Source organism: Antechinus flavipes, chromosome 6 (genome assembly GCF_016432865.1).
Source record: "Antechinus flavipes isolate AdamAnt ecotype Samford, QLD, Australia chromosome 6, AdamAnt_v2, whole genome shotgun sequence".
Classification (NCBI taxonomy): Eukaryota; Metazoa; Chordata; class Mammalia; order Dasyuromorphia; family Dasyuridae; genus Antechinus; species Antechinus flavipes.
In genome coordinates this window covers 209,902,456-209,921,196 of record NC_067403.1, presented here as the reverse complement: position 1 = coordinate 209,921,196, position 18,741 = coordinate 209,902,456, and positions in this window count along the sequence as shown.

The window sequence follows — 18,741 nt, the reverse complement described above, 5'->3', positions numbered from 1 at the left end:
ATATGTTTGCCAAGAAAACCCCATATGGGGTCATAAAGAATTGGACACAACTAAACAACAATCGATTCATTAGTCACCTTGCAGCAACTTTTTCAGATTTCCTTGTCCCTCCCCACACCTGCCATGATTCTCTCCCTCACTCACCTGAGAATCTTGACTCATGTTTCATTTGGAAAAAAAGGACATTTGCCAAAAGCTCCTCTTCTTTCCTCTTTATCTCATATCCCTGTTGTCTTCTCCCATCCTTTTATGCTGTCTATGAGAAGATGGCACTTCTTGTTGACAAACCAAACCCCTCTAGGTGCACATATCCCATTCCATCCCATTTTAAAAAGCATATTTCTCTATCATCCCTAGTCTAACTAATCTTCACTTTTCCCATTTGTTGTCTTGTCCCTGCTGCCTATAAATATGTCCATATTTTCCTCATCCTCACTACCTTTTATTGCTCCTTTTCACGTCTAAACTAGAAAAGGCCATCTTCAGTTAATGTCTCCATCAACATTCCTCTTATTCTCTTCTTAAATCTCTGGCAGTCTGGTTTCTGCCTCATCATTCAACAAACTGCTTCCAAGATTGTTAGTGATCTCTTAATTGCCAGACCTAATGACCTTTTTTTACTCTTCATCTTTGACCTCTCTGCAGCCTGTCAGTCATCCTCTTTTTTGGTACTTTTGTCTCTAGGTTTTTGTAAAGCTATTTTCTATTTTTTTTTCTGCCTGTTTTACCTCTCCTTTCTAATCTTTTTCTGTATCTCCAATCTATTAATTGTAGGTGTCCTCCAAGCCCCGGTCCTGATCTCTCTTCTGTTTTCTCTACTATTTCATTTGATTACACCATCTCCCAGGATTCAGTTATCAATGATATGAATCATTCTCAGATATGGATCTTGTCCCCTAATCTTGATTCTTTTTAAATAATACTTATTTTTTTCCAAATTACATGCAAAGATATTCTTCAACATTCACCCCTGCAAAACCTTGTGCTCCAAATTTTTCTCCCTCCCCACCTCCTCTTTCTTCAAGATAACAAGTCATTCAATATAGGTTAAGCGTGCAATTCTTCTTAATATATTTATATTTGGATATATATGTATATATAAAATATATTTGTTATGCTGCACGAGAAAAATCAAATCAAAAGGGAAAAAAAAAGAAAAAACCCACAAGAAAACAACAAAAAAGTAAGAATACTGTGCTTTGATCCACAGAGTTCTCTTTCTGGATGTGGATGATATTTTCTATCACAAACGTATTGTCTTCAATCACCGCATTATTGAAAAGAGCCATACCCATTAGAATTGATCAACGCATGATCTTGTTGCTATGTACAGTGATCTCTTGGTTCTACCCACTTCACTTAGCATCAGTTCGTTTAAGTCTCTCCAGACCTTTCTGAAATCATCCTGCTCATCATTTTCTATAGAATGATAATTGATAATATTACATTACATTCATATCCCATAACTTATTCAGCCATTCCCCAACTAATGAGCATCCACTCAGTTTCCAGTTCTTTGCCACTACAAAGAGGGCTGCTACAAACACTTTTGCACATGTGGGTCCTCCTCTCTCTTTTATTAGATATTCATTCTTATATCTTCAAATACTTGTATTTCAGGAATATCCCTTTATATATCAAGCCCAACATGTCCAAAAACGAACTCATTCTCTTTTCCCCCCAAGTCCTCCTCTTCTTAATTTTCCTTGTTGAGTTGTGTCTGACTCATTCAAGATTTTCTTGGTAGATTAGAAGGGTTTGCTATTTCCTTCTCCAGACCATTTTACAGATGGGGAAACTGAGGCAAACAGGGTTAAGTGACTTGGCCAGATTCACACAGCCAGCGGGTATCTGAGGCCAGATTTGAACTGAGAAACTTCCAGACATTAGATGAGCACTGTATGCACTACGGCACCACCTACCATCATTCTCCAAGTTAACCAAGCTTGCATCCTAATTGTCATTCTTTACTCCTTACTCTTTCCTTCCTTGTCACATCCTTTGTAAAATCTCTTACTCCCCTTTCTCTGCCACTATCCTGGTGTGGGACTCATCACTTCACATGTGCACTAATGCAATAAACAACAAGGACTGGTCTCAAATTTTTCCCCACTTCATTTCATCCTCCACTCAGCTATCAAATTGTTCTTTTTATTCTGTGAAATCCCGTTTTGTGATTAAAAAATGTACATTAAAACAATTCTGAGGCACCACTTCACACCTAACAGATTGGTTAATAGGACAAAAGGAAAATAATGAATGTTGGAGGGGATGTGGGAAAATTTGGACACTAATGCACTGTACTGAGCCAACTATTCTGGAGAGCAATTTGGAATTATGAAAGGGCTATTAAATTGTACATGCCCTTTGATCTAGCAATACTATTACTAGGTCTGTGTTACAAAAAAATTTTAAATTTTAAAAAGGGAAAGGACCTATTTGTACAAAATATAGTGGCTCTTTCATGGTGGCAAAGAAATGGAAATTGAGGCCATGCCCATCAATTGGAGAATGACTGAACAAATTGTGATTCATGATTGTGATGGAAAACTATTGTTCTGGAAGAAATGGTCAGCAGAATGATTTCAGAGGAGGGAAAATGGAAATCCCTTTTTCTAAAGGAGCAAGAATTATTATAGAGTTGGAAACACATGAAGTGCAGTGAGCCCTCCACTGCTCAAAAAACCCCCAAACCACCTGTAAAATATTGATTAGGATATTAAAGAGGAAAAAAAAAATCACATTTTTTTCCCTCAATAGTATTTTGTTTTTCCAATTACATGTAAAGATAGTTTTCAACATTTTTTTTCTTTATTAAAGCTTTATTTTTCAAAATATATGCATGGACAATTATTTAACATTGCAAATCTTCTATTCCAATTTCCCCATGCACACTTCTACCCCCTCCCCTAGATGGCAAGTAATCCCAATATTTTTGTAGAAATATGTTAAATCCAATATATGCATACATATTTATACAATTATCTTGCCACACAAGAAAAATCAAATCAAACCAGAAAATGGTTTGAGAAGCAAGATGAGAAGCAAAATAAAATGCAAACAAATAACAACAAAAAGAGTGAAAATGCTATGTTGTAAACCAAACTCAATTCCCACAGTTCTCTCTCTGGGTATAGATGACTCTCCATCACTAAACAATTGGAACTGGTCTGAACCATCTCATTGTTGAAGAGAGCCACGTCCATCAGAATTGGTCGTTATATAATCTTGTTTCAACATTTATTTTTGTAAGATTTTGAGTTCCAAATTTTTCCTCCCTTTGCTCTTATCTCCCTAAAACAGCAAGCAATCTGATGTAGATTATACATATAGAATTGCTTTATACATTTCCATTTAATCATATTATTAAAAAAAAATAGAATATGTGTGTGTGTGTGTGTGTGTGTGTGATAACTAAATATGTCAAAGAGGTATCTTGGTAAAATGCAGAATCCTATTGGTTGACATGATGCATAAGCAGAAATGATGTATCAGCAGGGTCCTAAAGTAGGTGAAGCAAGGAATATCTCCACCTACTAGTTGGTCACAAGATGGTAATCTGCTGACTAGAGAAAATAGTCCCGAGATACAAAAATAAATTGAAGGGCTTTCCATGTAGTTGAGTCACCTCTGCCACACTGAGCTTGGTCACCGTGACAAGGAAAAACAAGAATGGAGGGCCTCTGTGAGTAAGCAAGTGAATTTATATTCTGCAGCTCTTTATAAATTCTAGATGATTTAGATTTAGAACGCATTCTAAAGGAGCAGTGATTTTAAGTTCTGCATACTAGGCCCCAGAGCTAATAATATCAAATTGATTAATACGGATTGAAATAGGATTCAAACACATTTTTTCTCACAAAGGACCAAAATGTTGTTGGAACCACAGCACAGTGTTTCTGACTGTCTGAAAACCTTCAGTGATTCCTTATTGCTGATAGCACTAAAGACATTTAAGGCCCTTTGTACTCTTTCTCCAATCTGCTTTTCTAACTTTATTACATATTATTCTCCTTTATATACTCTCTGGCCAAATTGGATCATTATCTGTTCTTTGATCTTGATGTGCCAATTGTTGGTTCTGCACATGCTGTTTCCCATTCTTAGAATTTGTTCCCTCCTTCCTTTAAATCCAAGTTCAGGCTCTATGAGGTCTTTACTTTTTTTTTTAACAAAAAAAAAATCTTTTTATGATAATATTTTATATTCTACGAGATTATGTGGTGATCAACTTTGATTGTCTTAGCTCTTTTCAGCAATACAATAATCCAAGACAATTCGTCATCTACAACCAGAGAAAGAATTATGGAGTCTGAATAGTATTTTAACTTTTTTTGGTCTGATTTTTCTTGCACAACATGATAAATACATAAATGTGTTTAAAAGGATTGTACATATTTAATCTAAAAAAAGGCCTGAGTTCCAGCCTGGCTCAAGACAGTGACTGTTGTGTGGCCCGTGGCAAGTTGCTTAACTCCTGTATGATTCTAGAGTAGGCTAAAAGGATTCTCTCCAAATGTTTCTAGAGCCCTTTGTCTAGATCGCTGCTTTGTCACTGTTGTGATTTCAGATCTTCCATACATGTGAACGAGATGAGGTGAGATTTTTCAGACAGTTGTGAAAATCGAGTCAGGCTTCATCTACTTCAGAGTTTGAGGAGGCCTGAAGGACTTTGAGCATTGATCCCTGCTCCCCTCCCATGACATCATTTTCTCCCTATTTCAGTCAAATATGGGCAACTATGTATTTATTGGTCAAGTTCAACTTTTTGGGTAGTTCCCGCATTTAGAATATAAGACCCTCAGCCAGTGAGGATGAGGGTCAGTGGTGGGAGGGGTATTTGCGTTAAGGATTAAAGTGTTAACCTTGCCCACAGGAGGCAATCCTCCCTTGGATTGCCTGCTCGATGGGTGGACACCCTTCTCGCCAGAAGGTATCATAAACTTTGCTTTGCTTTAGAGATTTCTCCAGCTTTTTTATTAAATGGTGACCCCTCACCATTTCTGAGCCACACCTACCACATGTACCTGAGATAAATAAATAAATACTTATGGTGTGGTGATCGGCTCCTGTGTATCAGTATCCCCTTTACTTTCACGGCAGTTGTGCAAAATTTGAGTTGCTGCTGTTTGTTCAACTTTTTTTCCCATTTGCTTTTTTTTTTTTTTTAATTAAAGCTTTTTATTTTCAAAACATATGCATGGATAATTTTTCTTTTTTTTCTTTTCTTTTTTTTTTTTTTTAATAACTTTTTATTGACAGAACCCATGCCAGGGTAATTTTTTTACAACATTATCCCTTGCACTCACTTCTGTTCCGATTTTTCCCCTCCCTCCCTCCACCCCTTCCCCCAGATGGCAAGCAGTCCTTTACATGTTGAATAGGTTACAGTATAATGGATAATTTTTCGACATAACCCATACAAAACCTTGTGTTCCAATTCCCCCCCACACTGCCTCCCACCCCCTCCCCTAGATGGCAAGTAATCCAATATATGTTAAACGTGGTAAAAAATGTTAAATATAATATACACATACATATTTATGCAATCGCTGCACAAAAAAATCAAATCAAAAAGAAAAAATTGATTAAGAAAATAAACTGCATCCTTGTTTGTTCTTGAAGAGGATCAGGACATGACGTTCAGATGAATTGGATTTAAGGGAGGGAGGGCTGTGCAAAGTCTCCAGTCCCACTTTCTCCTCCAGAGCTATTTGGGTCCAGTGGCAAGAGGCAGCTCCGCTTGATGGCCTTGGGAACGATTAGGGGGCGTTGCTTTATTTGTGCTCCCAGCCTGGGCTTTTAACAGTCCTCCACCCATCCCACATGCCCACAGGCTAACCACTTAAACAAACAGAAACCCCAGGCTGCAACGTCCTCTCACATCTGTAGAGGGCAGCCAAGCCTGCAAATACCAGGACGTTCCCTCCAACATCCCAGGTCTTTTGAGGAAGACTCATAATGGACTTTTTAAAAAAAATTCATATTATTTGGAATCCTAGTATAATACAGAAAATGAAATATTGATCAAATATTAAAATGCAAAATTTACAATTTCTGTTTTCCCTTCATTTCTCTGCTGCTACGGATGTATTTCATTCTCCCAGGTGTCTTCCCTCTGTACCCCCAAATTCACCACACTTTGTGTGTGATCACATGACTTTAAAAATGTTGTGTGAAAATACAAAAGAAAACATAAGTTCTTCCTGTCAAACTCACTTCCTCTGGAACTTGGTGCATACCCATAGATCATAAAGAGGATTGCTATTTTCTTCCCAATCCCAGACTTATCCATGAAAGGAAAGTGGGGAATATGATGTTAACTAGAACACTGGGCTTTGAGTCAAAAATGGGAAAGGAAAGCGAATGTCAAGTATATTTATATTTATTTTATAATATTTATTTTATCCTGTCCTAAGGCTCCTTGTAGCAGTGAGATTTATTCCAGTTGAGTACATTCTCATCTCAGTGGTCCTGTCCCTTTGCAGAGAAGTTAGAGACAATCTCTTGTCTGTTGGAGCATCTCAGAATTGTGGTCCATCTCACTCCTCTGGATCGCCCTGGGCCTGTGGAAATTGGCTTACGAATAATGAGTTATTCCGTGGGTAATCAAAACTAAAGAGTCTCCCTACTATACCCTTCCTAATAAAATATTATCTGTATACATGTTCTCTTCCTGCGGTAGATTGTAAACTCTTTGAGGGCAAACTCCTTTTTAAATCTTTGTGTCTCAAACCTCTAGCATAAGACCTGACATATAACTAGTAAATTAACAAATTTTTGTTGAATTGAATCTTTCCCACTGCATCAGTAAACCAAAGATGCAAATATACTGATTTTTTTTTTTTTTTTTTGCTGAGGCAATTGGGGTTAAGTGACTTGCCCAGGGTCACACAGCTAGGTCAGATTTGAACTCAGGTCCTCCTGACTTTCAGGGCTAGTCCTCTATCCACTGTACCACCTAGCTGCCCCCAAAGATACAAATATAGAGGAGTTACTGGAGTTTCTTTTTTTTTTCAAGTTTCAAATAATTATTTGCTGAGGGAATTGGGGTTAAGTGACTTGCCCAGAGTCACACAACCAGGACCTGTTAAGTATCTGAGATTAGATTTGAACTCAGGTCGTCCTAACTTCAAGGCTAGTACTCTATCCACTGCGCCACCTAGCTGCCCCCAAGAAATTATTAGTAGAACTTGACATAACATTGCTTAGATTGCTTCATACTCATCATTTACACCTTATAAGTAGCAGTAAGAGACATATTTGCCTCTTCTGTTATTGACAAGAGACTTGAGTGACAACCAATTTTTTTTTGTCACAAGTTCCATAAATTCTGTATTGTAGGCATAAGAGAAGTGCTTGTTAGCTAAGAAGAAAGAACAAAAGAGAAAGGAATGCAGGAATCAGAATCACACATATATGTCCTATTAGAATTATAGCTCATATCTTGAAATGACACCTGTAAAATGGGTACATTAGCTATACCTTCAAGGTAGACAAATTTGTTGTTCCTTTTAAAGTGATTTGGATGGTTGACCCATATCAGAGAAATATGATAATCAAAACCTGGGCCAAGTGAAATTTAGGCTGTTATTTCATCTCTCTGTCTTCTTATTTCATCCAAACCTAAATGTCACATAAGTACCTTTTGATGAATTTTGTTCATTCTTTTGTAAGATTTAGTTATAAAGGAAAGAACCAGGGAAGACCTGGTTCTGACTGTCAATTATCATTGATTGATTGATTGATTGATAGGTTGGCCCATGATTGAGTGTCAAAGACTGGTTAGTGCCTACCCCATGATATTTTCTCCTTTTGAGGGTACACTCAATCTCTTTATAGTAAAAATTATGAAGAACTGAGGAAGGTCCCAGATGAGTTTTACTAGAGAGATAATAATTTTCTTGACTGTTTTGGTTATGAGTCTTTGTACTTTTTTCCATGTTAAATAAAATAATAAATTTGCTGGTTTGCTAGCTTAGATACTTGTATGAAAATCTTTTACCATTTTTTTTTGTAGATACTTGTAAACAAATACCTGCTCCCAGGAGAAATGCTAGTTTCTAGGAACTCAAGAGAGAATAACAATTGATGGATTTTCCAAATTAAATATTGTGTAAAATCATAATTCTGAGGCCATTTTTGAGCCATGCCATATGTTCAGTTTCTACCCTAGAAAAGAGTAAATAGAGTACATCTTCCACAGAAATATTGTGGTTTACTGCTTAGAAGAGAAATGGATTTGGAGTCCAGAGAGAAGTGAGTTCTGAGTAGAACAGCCATGAGGAATGAAGGACATGGACCAAATGATGAGGCTAAATGAACCTTATAAATTATGATCAGAGATGTGGACCAGTCATAAATTGAGATCGAATACCCATTTTGCAGGGATTGTGATACTTGTGCATCACTTGTGGATGGAATACTAACTAGCACATCACCTAACTGTTTTGCAGCCTCACTTTTCTTATCTGTATAATAAGGATAATAATAGAACCACTTGCCAAAATTATTGGGAGGATAAAATGAGTTAATATTTGTAAAGCATTTTCCAAACCTTAAAGTCATTTATAAATGCTATCATCATCATCATCATCGTCACTTCAAAGCTCACTGCAAAAGCCATCATTTCCATGAAACCATGTATAATGGTATCTCCCCATTCTTTCTCAAAGCTAGGACTTTACATTTTATTTGCTTAATTATATCCTAATTTACATATTTATTTGTTATCCTATATGAACATATTGTAATTTATTATTTAATCCTTGTGTAGTCAATATTTATTCACATTTGTAAATCCTGTTTCCTCACAACAACTGAACAATTTTCACTTATTTTATTGAGGAGGAAACAGGTTCAGTTATTACCAGCTGGTAGCCAGTATGTGATGGAGCTGAGACTAAACTCAGATCTATGCTGGTTGAGTGAATATATGCTAAGGATAGTGAATAGAAAGCCAGACCTGGAGTCAGGAAGGCACGAGTTCAAATCTGATCTCAGACACTAGCTGAGTGACCATGGATAAGTCACTTCATTATGCCTCAGTTTCCTCATCTGTAAACCGAGCTGGAGAAGGAAATGGTAATAGAAAACCCCAAATGGGGCCACGACTGAAACAACTCAACAACAACAATTTGGGAAACCCTATAGAAAACCATAAGGAACTTAGATTTCTTAGTTAATTCATGTAGGCTTGTTTAGATCTTCTGGGAGGGGGCAGTTATATTTATTTCTAGGCAAATGTTATTTGCAGTTGTGTAGGATGTTTTGTTTTGACAGCTGAAGACTGTATGTGTATGAGTGTGTATATGTGAGTATGTTGGGGAGGGGGGTTAGAATTATATTTATATCAGTGTCTCTACTCATGAGTAAAGTGTTAGGACCTACAGTAGACAGAGAAAGGGAAAATAAAGAAGATATTTATAAACTTAGAATTTCCCTTTTTGAGCAGCAGGAGTGATTTTTTTTTCAAACATGTCACAGAATCACAGAATTGAAAGTTAGAAGGGACTTGAGAAATTATCTAGTCCTATCAGTACTTGTAAAAGGATCTTTTCCACAGCATTGCCAGCAATTAGTCATCTAGCTTCTGTCTGAAAAGCTCAAGTGAGGGGGAAGACACTACCTCCCATGGCAGACCAATCTACTTTGGGGTATTGTCATTTATGCTAGGAAGATTTTTTCTCCCAATTCTCCCAATCCTAGTTCTGCCCTTGGGGGGAATGAAAACAAGTTCTGCTTTCCCAAGCCATGGAAAAAGAAATCTAGTCCTCCTACACATGCCAGACCTTCTAATCTTGAAAGATTATCTATAGGTCTATAGGTCTGTATCTAGATCTATAGGTCTGCCCCTCCTTAGCCTCTCATCTCCAGGTTAAACATCCCCACTACATCCAGTGCTCATGTAATATAGCCTCCACATCTCTCAGCATCCCAGCCATCCTCATCTACATCCTCCAGTTTGTCAAGCTCTGGGAAATGTTGTGCCCAGAACAAAATACAACATTTTAGCTGTGGTCTAACAAGAGTAGAGGGCAACAGGACTATTAATACCTGTGTCTGAAAATTAAACTTTTAATATTTCAAGGGTGGTATGCAGCCCAGATAATACCATTCATAATGCAGTTCAAGATAATACGGGATCTAGGGGAGGGGGTGGAGGGAAGGAGGGGAAAAGTTGAAACAGAAGTTTTTGCAAGGGTCAATGTTGAAAAATTACCCATGCATGTTTTGTATATAAAAAGCTATAATTAAAAAAACCTTTCCCTTCCAGAAATTCTAAAAAAAAAAAAAAAGATAATATGGGAGTTTTTTGGCTGCCATGTCACACTGTTGATATATTTTGAAAAAGAAAAAGCATTTATTAAACACTTTCTATTTTAAGGCACTGAGCTAAGCATTGAGGATACAAATATGAAAGCAAAAGCAGACCCTGGTACAAGGAGCTTATAGTTGTTTAAAAATTTTATTTTTAATTTATGGAATAAAATAAGCATTTCCATAACACAGTACAATAAAAAGATGATTGTACACAAAACTGCTAGTCTACTATGCACAATTTGCCATTCCTTTCAAATATATAACAAAATTATCATGTAAATTTCTCTTTTTTCCCTTTCACCCTTTTCAGTAGATACAAATATTTATATTTATATTTATTTATGTACATATATGCATACACACATATGTATGCATATATATGTAAATTTATTCTATACATACTTTTATCAGCTCTTTTTCTGCAGATAGCATCCTTCTTCATATGTCTTTTAAAGTTAATTTGGATAAACTAATTTGAGCTTACATTCTCATAGGACAAAACAACACATATAAGGTGGAAGGAGGAGGGCACTTTGGTCCAGAATATAGCAGAGATGATTAGTGAGGCCATGAGGAACTGGATGTTCTACTCATTCCAGGAACATGAGCAGTGTTGTTGATAGTTCCAGAACCAGAGAGAGGCTGAAGGAGAGGCTCTAGAAGCAAGATAACGGATCAGGCTGGTGAGAAGAGGACCAGACCTGAAAAAGCGCTCCAGATGAAGCAGTGAAATGCCCAGGTCTTTTTCATATGATTTTCCAACTATGTGGTTCCATCATATACTTATGAACTTTATTGTTTCCTAAACCAAATGTAGAATTTTACATTTTTCTCTATTACATTTCATCTGATTTGACTTAACACCTCACCTTAGCCTATCAAGAGCTATTTTTGATATCCAATTAGTTGTCCTTTCCAGTTTCATTCATACTATATATATATGGAAATCTTTAAGTCATTGATAAAAATATTGAATAGCATATGGAGTAACGCAGAAGCCTGGGGCTGCCCTCCAAATGCATATTGACCCATTAATGACTTCTTTTGGGGTTTTCTTGCTCAAGCAGTTCTAAATTCTTTTTATTATATTGTTGTCTAGCCAATATCTTTCCATCATTCCTACATGTCTGGCCAGTGCTTTGCTGAGATCTAGATATACAGTATCTATAACAATCCCTTTATCTACCAGATTCATTAATCTGCCAAAAGAAGCTATCTGGTTAACTCCTGATGAAGCAGTATTGATTTTTAGAGATAATTTTCCCCCTTTCTATATATAGAGAAATGAACTCATTTCTTTATCTTTATCATTATTATCTCTAGTCCACTTTTCAATAATCTGCTTAGAAATGCATTTAAAAATTTTGTTATATATAATAAAAATCAAATCCACAGGCCTATAGTTATTTAAAAATGTTTTTGTATTGATACCTTTTGTTTTTCTATCAACCTGATTTCTAAATCTGCCCTTCCCCTTCCCCTTTTCCATTGAACCCTCTCTTATTCCAAATTCAGCAACTGCTACAAGGGATCATAATTCAGTGCTAGACATGAACCTACAAGACCTGAGTTCAAATTCCACTTGTGTCACTGAGTACCTGTGCATCTTTGAGAAAATCAATTAACCTTTTTCCTTCTATGTAAAAGAAAGGGATTGTAAGTAAAATGGAGCTATTGGGGGTGCCATAATGGTCACTGGACTTGGAGTCAGGAAGACCCAAGTTCAAATAGGAGCTCAGACATTTCCTAGCTGTGTGATCTTGGGCAAGTCACTTAATCTTGTTTATCTCAATTCTCTCATCTGTAAAATTAACTGGAGAAGAAAATGGCAAACTATTTCAGTATCTTTGTTTTTTTTTTTTTTTTTTTTAATAACTTTTTATTGACAGAACCCATGCCAGGGTAATTTTTTACAGCATTATCCCTTGCACTCACTTCTGTTCCGATTTTTCCCCTCCCTCCCTCCACCCCCTCCCCCAGATGGCAAGCAGTCCTTTACATGTTGACTATGTTACAGTATATCCTAGATACAATATATGTGTGCAGAACTGAACAGTTCTCTTGTTGCACAGGGAGAATTGAATTCAGAAGGTAGAAATAACCTGGGAAGAAAAACAAAAATGCAAACAGTTTATATTCATTTCCCAGTGTTCTTTCTTTGAGTGTAGCTGCTTCTGTCCATCTTTGATCAATTGAAACTGAATTAGCTCTCTTTATTGAAGAGATCCACTTCCATCAGAATACATCCTCAAACAGTATCGTTGTTGAGGTATATAATGATCTCCTGGTTCTGTTCATCTCACTTAGCATCAGTTCATGTAAGTCTCGCCAGTCCTCTCTGTATTCATCCTGCTGGTCGTTCCTTACAGAACAATAACATTCCATAATGTTCATATACCACAATTTACTCAACCATTCTCCAGCTGATGGGCATCCATTCATTTTCCAGCTTCTAGCCACCACAAACAGGGCTGCCACAAACATTTTGGCATATACAGGTCCCTTTCCCTTCTTTAGTATCTCTTTGGGGTATAAGCCCAGTAGAAACTATTTCAGTATCTTTGCCAAAAAAACCCCAATATTAAGAGTTGGACACAACTGAAAGTGACAGAACACTAAAATGATATGACTTCTATGTTTCCTTTTAGCTCTAAATATGTGGTCTTGTAAAAACTAGGCAATACCTGAATCAAATGTGTCAGCATATGTAAAGTTCCTATAGTCTATCATTTTCACAAAGAAGGAAGAAAGGTCCATTTTTTTATTTTTTATTTGGGACCAAGTTTTATCTTGACAATTACGTAGCATTTAGTTTTGTTGCTGTTGTTGATATTTCCAGTTATTTTAATTGTGCGTATACTTTTCCTGTATCTGCTTAGTTCAAGAGTCTTCCTGTGCTTCTTTGAATTCTTCCAGATAGTTTTTTCTTTTAAATAAGGTTTATTTATAGCTTTGTTTTTTACATCACAGTTATTTCCTGCCCAGACCTCTGCCCTGGGAAATGAACAAAAATTACTGATAGCATGTTGTCGTCTATGAGACATGCTTACTCATAATCCTCTATCTCTCTGCTGAGAAGAGAGAAATATGTTTGCTTTATAATCTGTTCTTTGAGACTTAGATTTGGTTATTATAGTTACTCAGAGCTCAACTTCTTTTGAGTGTTCTTTTCATTCTCATTATTGAAGGTTGAAGGTTGTTCTGGTTTTACTTTTCTTAATATCAGGTCATATAGATTTTCCTATGTTTTTCTGAATTCTTCTTAATAGTAATTTCTTATTGAACAAGAATATTCTTTTTTTACATCACAGTTTGGCTGTCTGTGGGTACCTGCTTTGTTTCCAGTTCTTTGTTCCCATAAAAATACTGTTACAAATATTTTCATATATATTAATCAGTCAGTAAGAATTTATTAATGGCAATTAGTGACAGTACTAAGCATTGTGCTACAGAACTGAGCTTTAAGGCAAAGATTCCTGCTCTTTAAGAAGGTTACATTCTACTCACCTAATAAATATGTATAGTGTGTAAAGATATATATGCACAGAGAGGTTCTATTCTAGCCTCAAGAGCTTAAAATTGAACTAAGACTGTGCATGTATAAGAGTTTATGTGTGTGTGCACATGTGTACATATATATTGCATCTGTTTAAAAAAGAAACTTATCTTCTGGATCAAAATCTTTTTCAAAAAAAGTTTGCAATTTTCTTTCCCTCCTTATGAATATCCAGTAAGAGATATTATGATATACTTTGCTTATTTCTTTTACATCAGCATATCCTATATCTTGATTTTGTCTCAGATAGAGAAAAGCCAGGGATTAGTTCGAGAGACAAAATATTTAAATTAGGATAGAGAGTCAAACCCAACTGGGGGCTCTAAGCTATAGTAATTATACTAATAACTTCTGGTTTGATGGAAACTCCATCTAAAAAAGAAAAAAACCAGAACCAGGGCAATGAGCTGGGAGAGAGAAGAGTCTCATGTGAGGAACTGGAAAAAGTTGAGTTTGATTGGACCTAAATTTTGTAAAGGAGAGTGATAGATCATAAAGCTAGAAAGACAGATTGGAGCCAGATTGTGAAAAATTTGTAGAGTTTATAGGTGACCTTAGAGGCAACAGCAAGTCATTGGAGTGTGTGTAAACTGAGTTCTTCATAGTCAAGATTTGGCAGCTTTGAGTTCTTCATACTCAAGATTTGTCAGCCTTGTAGAAAATGAATTGGAAAAGTTAGAGACTTGGGCAAGGAAGAAGTGTTGAGGGCTTGGATGGAATGGTAGCTGTCTGAGGAGAAAGAAGATAATTGATTCAAAAGATTTGTGATGGTAGGGGGAAAAAACAGGATTTGACATCTAATTGGATATGTAGTGTGAAAGAGAATGAAAAATCAAGAATGACGTCAAGCTTGCAAATCTAGGTGAGCATTTATAGAGTGTTTAAAAGTTTGTAAAGTTCTTTATGTATATTTACATATATTATCATCTCATTTTATTACTCCCATTTTATAAATGAGTAAACTGAGGCATTTAGAGCTTAAGAGACTTGTATACTTGTACACTTGTACTCAGCTAAGTAAGTGTCCAAGGCAGAATTTGAACTCAAATCTTCCTGATTCCTATTCCAATAATATCTATCTGAAAAATTTTGGAAAACAGGTAGTTTTTTTTTCTGGGGGGGAGAAGGGGGAATGATACTTAATTTTTAACATGTTGAGTTTGAGACGCCTCCAAGAGATCCAGTTCAAAATGTCCAATAGGCAGAATTAGAGTTTAGAAGAAATACTGGGGCCATATTGGTAGATCCAGAAGTCATATGCATTGAGATGATAATGAAACCTTTGCAGGTTGGTAAGGTCATCAGTGAAAGAGTTTAAAGAGAGAAGGTTTAAGAAAGGGCCATGGAGGGCATCATCAAGCTTAGGGATAAGGACAAGGATGATGATTCAGTAAACAGATGGAATGGTCATCCAAGAAGGAAGAGAATCAGGAGAGAGCATTGTCACCAAAACCCAAAGGTTGAAAGAATATCCCAGAGGAGATGATAGTCAGTACTGGAAAATGCTACAGAGAGATCAACAAAGATTAAGATTGGGGAAAGACAGTTAGATTCAGCAATTAAAAAGTCATTTGTAACTATGACAAAAGCAATTTCAGTTGAGTGATGAGTTTGGAAGTCAGTCTATAGAGAAGGGAAAAGTGGAGATATGAGTGTGGATAGCTTTTTTTTTTCTAGGAGATTATTTGTGAAAGGAAGAAGAGATAGAGGAGTCCTCTGTGTCTTACATAACTGCTGTAGGATGGACCTAATAATCTGGGTGATTATACAGGACCTGTAGAGGATACTGATCCTGGGAGATGGTTAGGTGGCACTGCAGTGGATAGAGCACCAGATCTGAGTCAGGAAGCCTCATCTTCCTGAGTTTGAATCCATCCCCAGACACTTCCTACCTGTGTTACCCTGGTCAAGTCACTTAACTCTGCCTTGGTTTCCTCTTATGTCAGATGAGTTAGAAAAGGAAGATGGTAAACCATTCCAGTAGCTTTACCAAGAAAACCCCAAATGGGGTCATGAAGAGTTAGATGTGAAAAATGATTGAATACAGACAAAAACTATATCATATCTATATTAGAAATTTTCCTGGATTAATTCCAAGTGGGGAATTAAAAAGAGAGAAACAGATCTTAATATTGGGTGCCTCAAACTAAAACTAATTCATACAAATTTAGAGTCTTGGATGGCTTTTGTACACAGGATATATATTTATTATTTTTTAGAATAAATTTTTATTGATGTATTTTGTTTTTATATCACCTACAATTCACAAAGTATCCCTTCACTCTTCCCTTCACCAAGAGTCATCACTTAAAAGAATAAAAAAGAAAAAAGTTAAGCATACTTAATTAACATATTGAAAAAGTCTGACTCTCTCTCTATATATATATAAACATATGTTATACACACATACATAAATTATGACAAAAAGATTGTTCAAAGAGAACATAAGTAGCCAAGAAAGATGCAAATAAAATGCTATGACAGATCACTTTTGATGCTATTAATAACTCAGCTGTGGTAGGAAAAAGACCACAAGGTTGATGAGTTATCAAGGCCCAGGTTTTGGGGAGAAACAGGTGCAGGGCCCTGATCCTGAGGGTTAATAATACTGCGGGGGGTGGGGACACTGCTTCTGCACAACACTCAGTTCTGTGGCAATCTTACTTGGAAAAATTGGTTTTAAGATCTGAATCCCGTGGTGGTTTCTCTGATCTCAAAGGATGTTATCAATTTCTAGGAAAGTTTTGGACTACTTTTTGTAGTCCTGAGTCTGAGAAATAATGGTGAGTGGGAAAGACACTGGGGAGAACTCATTCTTTATGGACTTTCCAAACCTCTGGGGGAGGAAATACGTCTTGAGACCCTTATACCACAGAAAGATCACAGAAAGATGTGTCCCTATTCCAGTCACCGGGAGTACTTCTGTAGGGGAATTCTCAGTCTCTCAGTTGATGTGGATTAGGGGTATGTCATGATGATCACAGGATGCTGGTAACAGACAAAACAGTCTCACACATATTTAAATATACCAGAAGTCAAATCAAGCTACTTTCAACTTTGCCCAATGGAACCAATTATGTTTAATGAGAACTTGAAATATAACATAGCTATCTTTTCGTACAGGTGAGTACATTAGTGTGAATTGTTATAGTTACATTAAGGTCTCTTTTTTTTAATTTGTTTTTTTTTCTCAATAGTATTTTATTTTTCCAAATATATGTAAAGGTAGTTTTCAACATTCATTTTTTTCTTTTTTCTTTTATTAAAACTTTTTATTATAAAACATATGCTTGGATAATTTTTCAACATTGATCCTTGCAAAACCTTCTGTTCCAAATTTTTTCTTCCTTCTCCCCACCCCCTCCCCTAGATGGCAGGTAGTCCAATATCAACATTTATTTTTGTAAGATTTTGAGTTCCACATTTTTCTCCTTCCCTCCTTCATCTCCCCTCTCCCCAAAACAGCAAGCAATCTGATATAGGTTAAATATGTGCTATCCTTTTAAACATATTTCCATGTTTCTGTTGTACAAGAAAAATCAAGGGAAAAAAATCCATGAGAAAACAAATAAATAAACAATAAGGTGAAAATAGTATGCTTTGATCTACATCCAGTCTCCATAGATCTCTCTCTGCATGTGATTGGCATTTTCCATCCCAAGTCTATTGGAATTGTAAGGTGATAACATATTATGGAAGTGCTTTGCTAATGGTGCTCTTTTAAAAAAAATTTTTTATTATAGCTTTTTATTTACAAGATATATGCATGGGTAATTTTTCAGCCTTGACAATTGCAAATCCTTTTGTTCCAACTTTTTCCCTCCTTCCCCCCACCCTTTCCCGCAGATGGCAGGTTGACCTGCCATATTAAATATGTTAAAGTATAAGTTAAATATAATATATATACATATATATATATTCAAACAGTTATTTTGCTGTACAAAAAGAGTTGGACTTTGAAATAGTGTACAATTAGCCTGTGAAGAAATAAAAAATGCAATGGTACTCTTACGTATTTATTAGGCACCTACTGCATGCCAGGCACCATACTAAATATTGAGGTTACAAAAATTAAAATTTGTCCTTTTTGTTGTTTGAACTTTGTTCTTGAAGAAGATCAGTGACATCATGATTGGGGGTGAATTGGATTTAAGTGAGACAGAACTGGGCAAAGTCATGAGCCTCTCTCCTTTGAAGCCCTCTGAGTTTAGTGGCAAGACTTAGGTCAGGACGACTGGCGATGGCCTTTTAAGCCTTTCCCAGGTTTCAGTTTGTCTGAGACAACAACTCATTCCATCATTAAAGGCTAGATAAGAATCCAGGAATTTATAGGCTATCTCCAGGTCAGGACTTAATGTTAATCCTAGATTTCCAAACTATCTTGCCTCATTCTATCTTCCCTCAGAGCCAGGGAACTCCTTACCTGGAATAGCCAGCTATTCCTCCAACATTGTCAAGCTGGAACACCCCTCTGAGAGACCTGTCTCCTTCATCCACGGGGGAGTTCTTCCTGGAGCCTCCATTTTGTGGAAGGGCCCAGGGCAACCTTCATTCCCCCACCAGCCTTTTCCCAGCTTCCAGACTTCCAAACTATTCTCCCTTCCTGAATACCTTCCCTCCCCCTCTGCTTTTGAGCCCCCTTTTGTATGTTGTCCGTCCCCTTTAGAATGCAAGGTTACTCCTCGATGCTCAGGAAGTCTGTCTTTTTTCTTGTGTTTTATATTTGTCACCTTAGCAATTAGCACAGAGCCTGACACATAACAAGTACTTAATAAATGCTGCTTTCCTTCCTTCCTTAATGCATCCATTTCTGCCCATCCTGTGTGACTCTTGTCTACAGCCTCCCAGCAGATTCATTTAAC